The sequence below is a fragment of the Anas acuta genome, chromosome 14, assembly GCF_963932015.1.
Source record: "Anas acuta chromosome 14, bAnaAcu1.1, whole genome shotgun sequence".
In the NCBI taxonomy this organism is placed as follows: domain Eukaryota; kingdom Metazoa; phylum Chordata; class Aves; order Anseriformes; family Anatidae; genus Anas; species Anas acuta.
The window spans coordinates 1,457,589-1,470,232 of NC_088992.1; the positions used below are offsets into that span (position 1 = coordinate 1,457,589).

At 49.5% G+C, this 12,644-nt stretch overlaps 1 long non-coding RNA gene across 4 annotated transcripts in view; it reads right to left on the reverse strand.

Moving 5' to 3' along the window:
* Positions 1–6,615: 6,615 nt before the first annotated feature.
* LOC137864111 (uncharacterized) overlaps positions 6,616–12,644 on the reverse strand; it is a 31,369-nt gene continuing 25,340 nt past the window's right edge. For all 4 annotated transcript variants that reach the window (XR_011101305.1, XR_011101309.1, XR_011101308.1 and 1 more), the window contains one exon: positions 6,616–8,565. This is a non-coding gene — a long non-coding RNA (uncharacterized lncRNA). The remainder of the gene's footprint in view (positions 8,566–12,644) is intronic.

Here is a 12,644-nt window from a genome sequence, read left to right on the forward strand (position 1 = left end):
TCCTGCCTGCACTTCATTTATCCCACGTCTTGTGCTGTATGGTTTGTCCTGAAATGTGCCAGTGTGCAACTTTCCAGGCTTTTCCATCCCGCTGGGGTAAACCCGACGCATGTGGGATGACACGGCAGATGAAATCAGCCCTCACTGATGGTGCCGTGCTGGGCTCCTGCCAGCTCTGCAGAGGTTTTGTGGGGGCTTGGGGCTGGGGTTTCTTTTTCTGGTTTGTTTGTTGAATTTATTTTTTTTTTTAACTGAAGTGGTGCTTTAAACACTTGCTATCTTCAACCTTTTCAAAAAGTCGGAAATGAAAATAAAGCTCTGCCCAGATCCCATGAGCTGTGACCGCAGCTCCTGTCCTACAGGGTGCAGTGGTGCTCCCCAGCCCCACCACCCCTTAGTCCCACACATCTTGAGGCCGAGCATTTACTTACCCAGCCGAGACCAGAAGGAGGCATTTCTCTACCCTCCGCCTGGTTTTGCCCGTGTTCTGCAGTGCTGTTGTGGGCCATGCCAGAGGAAGCAGGAGGCAGCACGTGGGACCCTTGGCCAGGACTGCGGAGAGAAGCCCCAGCCTAGAACCCATCCCACAGCATCAGCATCCCCATGGGATGGATGTGAGCACTGTAAAACAGAGCCATCACCCTGTCCTTGTCACAGGGTGGGACTAGGCTCAGACACCAGCTCCAAAACCCTCCCGCAGCACAGAGGTACCTTAGGACATCTGCAAGTTCCTGGCAGTGAGCTGATTTTTTTTTTTTAATCCTCCTCCCTAATTTAGTCCTGGGTCAAAACTAAGCAGAGGAGCACTTCCCATAAGCAGCTCCTTAGCAGCTGACTTCACGGAAGCCCGGTGGCTGCCCAGCACAATTTCCTTCCCAGAAGGACCCTGTGCTCGCATGTCCCTGCTGCCACCAGCTCAGTCAGTGGGGGCGATGCCCACGGCCACCCGGCTGCCCCTGCCCTGCTGTCCCCCACCAGCCCAGCCCCTGCACTCTGGAGCGGCGCTGAGCCTCCGCCACCGCCACCACCATCCCCCAGCCCCAGCAGCAAGAATGAGAATTAAAGGAGAAGAACTCTTTGAAATCAGTTTTAAGTAAACAAAAAATTGATCTCACAAGCTTCAGTAACCACAAGCATAAATTTGGGTTTGGCTGCTTTCTGTGTTTTGCTTGGGTTCTTCTGCATCACATATGAAGACTATTTTAAGACGATTTGCTCGAGCGGCTCAGCGTATCTCCAGGCCAGCGTGCACTCCACAGTCACCTAGGAGCCACCGCTGTCCCCATGGCCACCAGATCCCTCCTGGAGCGGGGAGAGACCGAGCTGGCCTGAAATGCAAACAAAGTCCCTTATCCTGGGGCTCCTATCTCCACGGGCAGGCTCTGTCGGGAGCTAGCTCGGTATCCCCAGGAAACGGAAGGTGGGGAAAGGTAAAAGCATTCCCTTTCCAGAATTAAAACAAAACGGTAATTCTAGGTGTGCCCTCATTTTATTCCAGCAAAGGGCAGGCATTCGGTCAGCAGAGCAGAACAAATCTTGTATCACACCAGGAAAAACGTCGTGCTTATGAGTTTGAGTCCAGATCCCTCCTGTATCTGAAGCAAAGAGCCGTCACCCCTCCATTCCCTGCACAAAGACCTCAAAACTGGCCACGTCTGCAGCGGGGATGTACGGACCTGCAGGTTTGACCCGGGCAGCATTGAAGTGGTGAGATGTGGATCTGGAGAGGACGGCCACCGGCCGGATGCTGCTCAGACCCACTCACCGTCACAAATAACAAAACTAAAATAAAACAACCCCAAGTAATTCTCGCTTGCTTGGTAATTGCCCCCCAAATCAGGCATCTGCATCTTCAGCAGGCACCAGGGCGCAAAGAGGAAGGGCAGGCAGGGCTCCTGGTGCCTGCACGGAGCCCGGCTGGACAGCTGGGGAATGGTGGGAGAGAGCCTAAGTTTCAGAGGGAAAAAGGGAAAAAGAGCAGAAGAGTAACCAAAGAAAGGTGGTGTCGTGCTTGTCTCCCTAGTGCCCGCAGCAGCCTGTCAACCACACCACCCAACAAATGGCCTGGGATAAAAGAGAGAGGAAAGCACCATTACGGGGCCGCGTGTGCTCGTTAGGCTCTCTCCCTCCGCTGCTCTCCGGGGAGCGCTGCCATTCCCGGGAAAGGTAGCAGACGATCACTTTACAAGGCAAGGGAGGGAGGAAACTGCAGAAGAGGAAAGAGAGCAGACAAATTGCTAAATGAAAAGGCAAATGAGACGCTGTGAGCAAACACGGCGCTGCCTCCGCGGGGCCGGCGCTCCGGCTGCAGACCTCTGGGCAGAGGCACAGCCTGGGGCTGCGAGCTCGGGCTCGTGGCTGTTTGTACAGCAACATCAAAAGTCATCTTTATGCAACGCTTCCTGAACATTTCCACATTCAATTTTGCAAACCTCCAGGCAAAATTCCTTCCAAATCACAGGCCTTGGCTCACACGTGAATATCACAAAAGCAGAAAAGGAAAAAAAAAAAAAGAAAAAGAAAAAAAAAGCACAAAGAGCTATCATTTCTAGCAAAGCATTTCTCGTTTCCGCTTGGAGAAGCTCTGGAGGTTATTTGCAGCCTTTAAACTAATGAGCGGCCGGCAGAGCGCAGGCAGTGGAGGAGGAGAGCAGCAGCTGCCAAGTAATGATACTTTACACTTAGGGATGCTTTTATCCGTGTTTCTCCGAGCACTTCACAGGAGATAGCAGGGTGTTATTATCACTCCCCTATTTACATGGAAGCTGAGGAATAGTTTAGAGTGAAATATTTTGGTCTTCCTTAAGACTCCTTACTCTGGAGGCTTGTTTAGGAAGGGGGGTGCACGATGAATCGCCCTCCCCCAGATGCACTCCCTGGTGCGGGCACAACTGGGAGCCCAGCAGATTGCCAGGCAGCTCCAAGCGGGATGCACGGGGGGTTTGAATTGCTGGAAGGCTGATCCTGGAGCTACCTTTGTGCAAAATCCCTCCCCCATCACGGTGCTGTCTGGGATCGCACAGGAAGGTGAGGAGGAAGGAGAGGACAGCACGGGGAAGCTTTCATTTCTTGCAACATTTTGCACATGTTTAAGGCTGCTTTTACTAAAGTTTTACTGAAACTTCTATACAAAACTTCACACAAAATGGAATCCTTATGATGCCTGTAGTGTGGATAAGAAGGAAAATACCCATTACTTTGATTTTTTTATTCCTAAGCAGTAAAATCTTCCAGAGACAACCCAGTGAGCCACAATTACTCAGCACAGTGGAGCTGCACATGGGCTTTCACCTAAATGCACTCACCTACACCAAATACCTGCTGGTTTAAGCTGTCCCTACACATAGCAGAGGAAGTCAGCAGCTCACACACAGCTCTCCAGGTCTCTGCCTGCAGATGCCAGTGCTGCTGGTGCTCATTTATGCAACCAAGAACAATTAGAAATAAACAGGCAAGGAAAATCACACTTTTAGTGGAACTGAGTGTGATCTCATGTCAGCAAAAATCACACCTCTAGACGAAATGCCGGCTCACACGCTGACTGCCAGACCCCTTCCCCATTCACACTCCACAGCATGCATCCAAGGGGTGGCTGCATTCAGACATTACAAGCCTCCCAGTGCCCCTCCACCCCATCCCAACCCTTCCCCAGCCCCTCCTCAGGACCATCAGCAGCAGGTGAATTTTTCCTTCTTCCCAGCCCCAAACGTCCTCACCTGGGACCAAACGTGCCCCTTGTCTTGCTTTTACCTGCAGCTGGGGGAGAAGCCAGAGCCTGCTGCAGGCACACGGGTCCAGCCCGCACAGGGCACAGAGCTGCAGTGGTGTAGGAGTGTTACTTGTGCTTGCTTGGGCTGGCAGATAACTGATTTTATGCACACGATGTATAAATCTGTGGCTTTACCTATTGTGAAAAAAAATGAATAAACCAAATCCATGCCCATAAAACATTTACAGTTCTTTGTGCATTCCCCAAGTATTTATTGTTTGAAGAATGAGTGTTGTTTCACTTGAGACTAGTGTGTTGTATGGCAAAAAAAAAAAAAAAAAAGACTGGCATGATTTTAAATCATGACATCTAAGAGCTTTCTACACACGCTGCAGAGATGGCGAGTGCCCAAGCCAGTAAATTTCATTCAGAAAGAAAGTCAGCCAGCTGGGATGCCCGCTCCTCCAGGGCTGCATCCCAAAACGTACTTTGTCCTGAGAGCTGGTCACTATCTTCTGCGAGGTCTCGGTGGTCTCCAGAGCTGCCACCCTCAATGTTCACAGAGGCAGAAGCTGTCTCCCTGTGCTCACCATGGGGCAGGGTGTCCCACACAGGGCCATCAGCAGGGATTCTGCACCTCACTGCTGGGTCATAAAACAATCATTTACATTTTTTTATTTTTTTTTTATTCAAATCTGATAGATCTGAATCTCTCCAGCAGCAGCATTTCAGAAGCAGTGCCATGGAGGAGCAGCATCTCTGCCAGTACCTGCTGTGGGACAGGAGGAACAAGCACCTCACCGATGGGACCTGGCTTTCCCCAGTCCCCAGAGCAGAACAAGCGCATGCAGCAGCCCACGAATGCCTTGCTCGGCAGCACACAGTAGCCTGCACCACCTGCTGCAAACGGAAAATGAAAACACCAGGGAGAAAAGGCAAATTTTATTGTGTCTGGAGAACTACGGCTCTGTGAAGCAGAAGTATTTAAATAGACAAGACTCTTTTGTCCAGGAAACTGAGTACTAATAATAACATTTCGGCTTCCTGCAAAGAAGGCTCCTTCCCCAGCTGCTTTCCACGGTCTCTGCCCCTTTCCCATCCTGCTGGCACTGTCCCAGCCCTGCTCGTCCCCCACCCTCGCCTGCTCCAGCCCTATTCCCCCACCAGGCAACCAGACCCCCCGAGATGTTCCAGGCTCACCCTGTTCTCCAGCCTCGAGAAAAGGTACTCGGCTTTTCTATGGGATTCCCTGCTCAACTTTCTCCTCCAGGCTGTCTCGGCAAACAAGGACAGAGCAGAGAAGCCTCTTCCCTCCGTTCCTGGTACCCTGGACCCCAGCCCTATAACTCGCTGGCACAGGACCCAGGGGCTGCCCCCACATCCTCAGCTGTCCCCGGCCAGGGGAGCTGCAGCAGGGCTGAGAAGGGCTCGGCTCCACGCTCCTTCTCCCCATCCGCTTCCAAAGCACTGGCCAGAGCACGGAGGTGTCACAGCTATTCGGACAGCTGCAGATTATTTATTCATTCATTCATTTCGTATGGGCAAACGGCCCAAACCAGCCCTTAAAAAAATTCCACCCCAGGACACCAGCCCAAGCCGTGGGTGTCGAGATTCGCCGCTGTGGGAGCAGAAAGGCACTTTGTGCAGTCGTACACCTCATAAAGAGAGGACAGGAAATTTCATGGGAGCAAAGACAATGGCCTAATTTTTTCCTGCCAGTGTCAAAACAATGCTCTTGAAGAGCCAGAAGCCACGGTCTGTGAGAACTAAATTGGTGGTCCCCATCCGGCCGCTCTGCAGTAACGGCCCTGTCACCACGCGGCGTGAAGCGGTCCCAGGGGGGAGCAGAGGCTGGGCAAGGAGGAGCAGGGGCTCCGAGCTCCTGCCTTGGCGAGCCCTGGGCCAGCAGAGAGGGAAGGGGAGAGCCCCTCGCGGCCCCGCTGCCGCCCGCCCTGCCCTCGCTCCTCTGTCGGGGAAAACTCCACCAGAAAAGCCTGGACGGCCAGAAACAACAGCTTCTGGAAATCAAGCATTACCTCTAGGAAATGTAGGGCTGAGCGAGTTATATCTAGCATGGAAATGAGCTGGATTAAAGCAGTGTTTGCTGCTGCTTAGAGATTGCAGCTCAAATCCTTCAATATCCTGCCGCTGGCGGTAGGGACCGGAGAGCCTCAGCAGAACTGGGGCTTTATAAGGTGACAAATCTGAATACCAATGTGCTTTGTAACAAGGCGAATAGAAAAGCGGGCAAAAATAAAGGCTTTTAAGGAAAACATATCTCGTTTCCACCCTGCCTAGCATGAAAGAAGTTAAAGAGGCAGGAAAGGTTTTGCTCTAAGCATCACATTGAGTGGAATCAGTTTAACAGAAAATTCACAAATGATAGAAAAATATCGTCCCATCAGGTCTGAAGTGTTGGTGCAAAGTCTTTCGTCAACTGGACTAAAGCAAAGTGGATTTGGAGTTGTTTTGGTTTCCCGACTGCAGCAGGGCCCCACCGCTCCTCTGTACCCACGGGCAGCTTCACCGCGGCACCCGGGCATGGCTTTAACAGCAATATGTAAACTAGGTTCAGATGTCCTGACACAAAAACCTAAAGAAACTGGCTCCCAAGTGACAGTTTTAATTAAATAGTAGCTCAGCACAGCTTGGAATATTCCAAAAATCCCATAAAGTAATATATAATTGTGCATCTACAAAGCATCATTCAGAGTGATGACTCAAAATACTCTATTGATTGGAAATACATTGTCCAATTGTATTTTACATAAATATGTATATAATACTTGTTAGTTTAATAAATATGTGGAGAAAACAGAGAAATATGTATCCACATTCAGAAACAAATGGCTAGATCACAAAACTATTCATTTTTCATGAGAAAATTGAAGAAGAGGCTTCACTCCTTTTGTTTTTATTTTATTGTGTTTTATTTTATTCTTACACAAATAATGATTTAGAAAATGAACATTATCATCAACACTATAATCACAGTCTCAAATCTATAATCCCACGAAGGAAGCCTGTGCTGCACAGAAACTAAGTCTATTGGGGTTGTTGAAGCTTAAGTTCCTTAAGTATTATTTTTAAGTTCCTCTCCATCAAGGATATTATGAGTAATAAGAGTAGCTGCAATTGTGGCTTTTTAGAAAGTGTTCTTACCAGCTTGTTCTAGAAAGGCTATTTTAAAGGTCACATTGCTGAGCTTGTGGTGCATTGCCTTGGCTAGCTGGTATAAAGTAAGTGCATTTCAGCTGGCATCTGGTTTAGACTATATTTTCATTTGTAAAAATTGAAAAATTCTTGGAAGAACTCCACAGCCTACAAAAAAATGTTCTTCTTGAAAACGAGTTATGAGTTAATGATAATTCCACTTTGGGCAGGAAGGAAGGGTTTAGGCTGGACGTCCCCGGGTGAGTCGGGAGGATGTTAACCACAGCCCTGCTCTGCTCGGGTCCAACGCGCGGCCCCTGCCGAACGGGACAAAACACCCCATTTCCAGGAGGTGGATGTATTAAATGTACTCCATGGAAGCTAATTACTTTTATAAGCACTAAGTAATTCTGAATATGTGAAAACTTTCTGAATAGAGTTTAAATCCAGCTTTTCCTTTGATACATCCCTAGAAGGAACTTCAAATATTAAATCCTAAGAAATGTAGATGAAACCGCGTAAAAGCTGTAGACATCCTAAATTTGTACAATGGGATCCCTTATGCCGAAGATACAGTGAAACATTCATGGCCATTACAGTAAAACTCAAATTCTGATTTATTCCTGCATTTAGCTACAACTGGGTTACAATTCTGGTTAGAGCATCCATCTGCCTAAAATAAATATTTTTAACGACCTTAATGAGCTTTGGAGTGATCCTGCGTCAAAGTCTCTTCATGGGAAAAAAACAGGTCACTTTTTGGAAGGACCTGCTCTAACTCCCACATGAGGAGCAGCCGGCAGCGCTGGAAATAACCGACACGAAGCCGTAAAAGCACGGAGGCAGATATACGACCTCTCCTCTCACATGAGAGAAAAAAGCTGCTGTGCTATTAATTTGCTTTCAATTAAACGCACAAACTTAAGACGACGAACGTGAATTATCAGAGGTAAGGGCAGGAGCAGCTGTGGGTAGCTCTGCAGCAGCACAGGGGCACACACACAGTACAGAAATAGAGGAAGGGGCTGGGGCTCCCCAGAAGCAGTCACTGCACGGCAGATGTGATGAGCAGACCCACGGGGACGCCGTGCCTGGTGTCCTCGGCGCTCCCCGGCTGCGGCCTCACCATGGCTCAATGAACGCAGCGGGATGGGGCTGGTCCAGCCCAGCCTGGTTGCTCTGTAAATCAGGGCACCTGGAAGATCCTCATCTGGGAAAAGGGAGGAAAGGCTGAGGTGTGTGTGTCCTGCAACCCCTTTGTGAGCAGCGCACACCGGCTGGCGCGTGGCGCGGGACGGCCCCGGCGCGAGAGCTCCGCGGCGGAGAGCTGGAGCAGGTCCCACGCTCATAAACGTTTCGCTGCGCTTCTGAAAAACAGACGGCCGCTTTTTAGCAGCCTATGAAACAATATTGTAAACAGTTCAACTATTCTCCCCTCTGGTCCTGGGAGCTTGGAGAACAATGTGCATTCAGGGACGAGCCCTCAGCCTCGGATGCTCGCTAACCCGCACCGCTCGGCATCGCTGGCCCGGCCGTGGGCAGCGACCCACAGCTCCCACTGCCACCAGGACAGGGCCGTGTGGAGGGACGTAAGGGGAACAATGCAGGAGAGAGGGTTTAGAGTGAGGAAAAAAGCTGAAGTTGATCCAAATTGCAGGGTTTAACTTCGGAGCCAGCGAGCACGCTGGGCTGGATGCGCTCGCCTGGAAAACAAAAATCCAATAAAATGGGCAGATGGTCCTGAAGAAATGGGGGGGAGGAGGGCAGAAAGAAGGAAACAAGATATTAAAAAATGTAAATGAGAGGGAAATTATAAAAAGCATAAAGCTCCTGTCCCTCAGGGAACAGCTGTGTATGCTAATCCCTCCTGGGCTGCTCCTTTTGGATCTCCCTTCCTTCCTTCCTCCGTCCCTCTCTAATAGCTCCCTTGTTCCTGCTGGACAAAACTGGCCCTTTGTGGCTGCTCTCAGAACAACATTAAAAACAGGAATAGGGAAATTGTAAACAGGAGGCTTTTGGCCTACAGGCCAAGGCACACACCGGCCTCTGAGGTCTACTTCATGCTAAGCAAAGAAACAGATCTTTGTTGCTGAAGGGATTAGGGCTGCGGGATTTCTGAGGCACGGCGGAGGCATTCAGCTGGCCTGAAGTAGGGGCTTTGTAAAGAGATACCTCCATTATAGATCCGCGAGCGGAAATCGTTCGTGCTCTTTATACAATCTGGGTAATGCGATATTGTTGGACTGCTGAAGGGCTCTGGTGAAGCAGGGCCCTATCTACTCAATGGCAAATTCTTCAGCAGCTAAATAGATGGTGGTATAATTACCTTTACTTGGTGGGGGAGAGAGGGAAACGATCCGTCTTTAACCCTTAGGTGCTTCACGAGCACGCTCACCGCGAGCTACTGCAGAGTTTGCTAACAGACTGCGGTCACCACGGCTTCCAGATGAGGTTTCAACAGCCAGGACAGATTTACCTCAAATTCCTCATGAAACAACTACGTGCATGCCATAAAATACCCACTGCCTGCATTACTGCAAGGCTTCCCAGACCCACCCCTGCTCTGTGCCCCGCATGGAGGGCCAACGGTCCCTGCTCGAACACCAGCAGAGCCCACGACCAAAACCATCCACCACTCCAGCCACCAAGGGCTGCCTGGGCTGAGGCTGTGAAAACCCCGTGGTGGTTGTTGTTGGGGCTTGGGGATTTGTGGTGGGATTTTTTTTGTTTTAGGAACAGTTAACTGACTCCTTTCTGATGAACAATAACCTACATTCAGGTTTGCATTAAGGTTATTCACCAGTTACTCACAGCCCACACCGCCTATATCCAAGTATTATGGATTTTTCCACGGTTAACTTCTAATTAAATTATCCAGCTGAGCATAAAAGCGATATGCACACAACCAGCATGCTATGGCACTGAAAGCCCCAGCACTTCCAGTGCAGCAGGCACTGGAAATCTCTCCTGGAAAGCAGGTGGCACTGAGCCTGCCTGCAGGCAAAGCTGTCTCCATCGGCACAAACACGCGCTTCCTTCACATTTGCATGGCATAGTACCATAGTACCTCCAGAGATGGATTTTTACACTTCTGCTAGTGATAACTAATAATAACTCACTTTCCCCCGCACCAAAACTGAGAGCATCTGCAACCAGGAAAGTAAGTCTGCTCTGGAAAAATAATAGCAGTCAGTTGCGACATTTAGATAGAAAAACAGATACGAAATCCTTCTGCTCCGGGGCAGCCCGACCTGGGTTCCTGCTGGGGCCATGAGCTCTTCTCTGTCCTCTGCTGCTGGCTGAGCACCTGCACCCCGCTGGCCCCCACGGCTGCTCCAGGAGCACCCCCGGGAGCTGCCCCGCACCGCAGGGGAGGAAGGGCAGAGCTGGTTTGGATGTCACCATTCCAATTTTTCAAGGACGCAAAGACCGTATATAAATGCTGTTCATGAGAACCCATGAATACAAAATGTGCAGGTTAGAAATGCGCACACAACCAGTCATACCCTTCTGCCAGCATTTGCTCGCTTTATTCAGCAAGCTCAGAAGTCTGCTGTTCTGCATTTTGAAGAAATATTTGGCCTCATAATAATACAAGAATTAGCAAGTAGTCTTTTTTTCTTCTTCTTCTTCAAGCACTGTCTACATCTCAGCCTTCCACTTTTTTGGCTCTAATTTCAGACTCTCTTCCCAGGAAAATATTTGTAAAAATAATTTGCTATAATTAGAAAAACGCTTCATTGAAAACTCATTACTGGAACCCTGTCCTCCAGCTCGGAGCTAGGCAGGCTCCAAGACACTTTTTTCTGGTACATGTCACTGGTAAACTGACAACCAAAATGATGCCCATGCTTGGTTTACAAGAACTTATTCTGAAGTTCTGGCTCCTAAAATCTGATGCTCGTGTGAGGTGTGCTACACCTACCAATACCTGCTCCAACAGGCAGTGCTGACCAGTGCTGTGATTGTTTCTTAGCCTGGCCACCAGAAGCATCAGGCAGCGCTGGTGGGGCCACCTGGAGGGACCAGCGCTGCAAGGAAGATCCATGGGGACAAAGCACATGGGGTGATGCGAACAAGTCTGAACAATGGCTGGGTTTTAGGTGTTCACACAACTGCACATCCCTGTTCTGAAGAGCTTTTCCTTATCACACCTGTGTATGTGAACAGAACAGCTCCAGCACACATCGCTCCTTACTACTCAGAAGCGTAGTGTTTGCTCTGGGTGTTGGAAGGGGAGATAGTAACAAAAGGCAACCTTGAGCAAATGCCTCTCAGCTGCGATTTTGAGATTTTAACATCCCTAACGTGGCAGAGCAGACTGGGGGCTGAGCGATGGTAACGCTCTGCCCAATTACAAAGTAATTAAAAGACCAGTGTGGGCTCCACAGAGAAAGCTTTGCATATGGACTTCAATTATTATACCACAGTCTTGCCAGAAAAACACAAAAGAGGATCTCAGGCAGCGCAGAGGATGCATATGGCTTGTGTAGGTGGAGAAAGCTAAGAGACTGTTACTTTGGGTAGGAAGTGGATTTTCTCTCTCCTATAATCTTGTTAAATTACCCTGTTTTTAAATCAATGATTTATATTGCTCTCTTCAAACCCAGAGGAAAAAAAAAAAAAAAAAAAAAAAAAAAGCCACTCTAAACAGCAAGTATGTGACAAGCAATGCATTTTCACTTTCATTTATCCTCCTATTGCTAAGTTCACTCAGCAAACCAAAAGTGTTACAGGAAAATCAGGAAAATGCTGGGAAGGACTGGTTAAAAAGAAAACCTTGGCTGAAATGAGATGGAAAACAGATTTCCCGGTTTAGGTAAGTATCAGAAAATAATACATAATGTTAGACATCTGAAAAAGGAAGTAGGAAAATATTCAGGAATTTGCATAGCCGTTTGCAGTCTGAGCGGAGCAGAGAAAAACAGCGTCAGGACAGGGAGCGCGTCGAGCAGGCGGCGGTGCCGGGAGGCGCAGTGAGCATCGCCCCGTGTCTCCAGCCCCAGCCCTCCCTCTGTCCCCAGCTCTGGCAGCCCATGAGCTTCACCAAAAAATGGTAAGAAACTGCATTTCTGTTGCACGTGCCCATGTACAAGTGGAGGACTCCCACATTCTCCTTTGTGCTGCTGGTGGTTTGGCTTTCAGGGAGCCCCCCTTCCCTTTTACACCAGTTGTGCATCTGGGTAGGGCTGGCAGCTTCCGTGGGGAACTTCCACGGAACTCCCAGCTTCCACCTCTTGGCAACACTCGCAAAAATAAAATAAAAACACAAAGCTGCGGGATATGCAAGACAGCAGCCCACCTGCAGCAGGTGGAGGGCAGGACACTGAGACAAGCCAACAGCCACTGACTTTTAGATTGGAAGAAGAAAGAATATCATCAAGATCCTCTTCTTTATGGAGCTGTTTGTACTGGATTCGAATGCCCCCGAGAGGGTCTGGCCCTCTGCAGGCTGCTGAGCATTACCCAACTACTTTAAATCTATCCACCTAGCAGCCCATCCACCCTTTAATTCCCAAAAGTCCCACTGTGCTGCCGTGGAGCACCAAGTCTTCACTGCTGTCCCGAGGGTGGATGGTTTCACCCTACAGCCCAAGTGCCCAGCGCAAGGTTTCACCAGCTGCACCAGAGAGGAGCAGCATCGGACAGTCAAAAGGGAAGCGCTGACATCAGGGACAGACGACTTTAGCTCTGCTGACTCACTGCTTCTTCCCCCCGCAGGGAAAACAAGCCCGAGCACCGAGAACTTTCCCACAGCAGCCCACGTTGCTGCCAGGAGCCC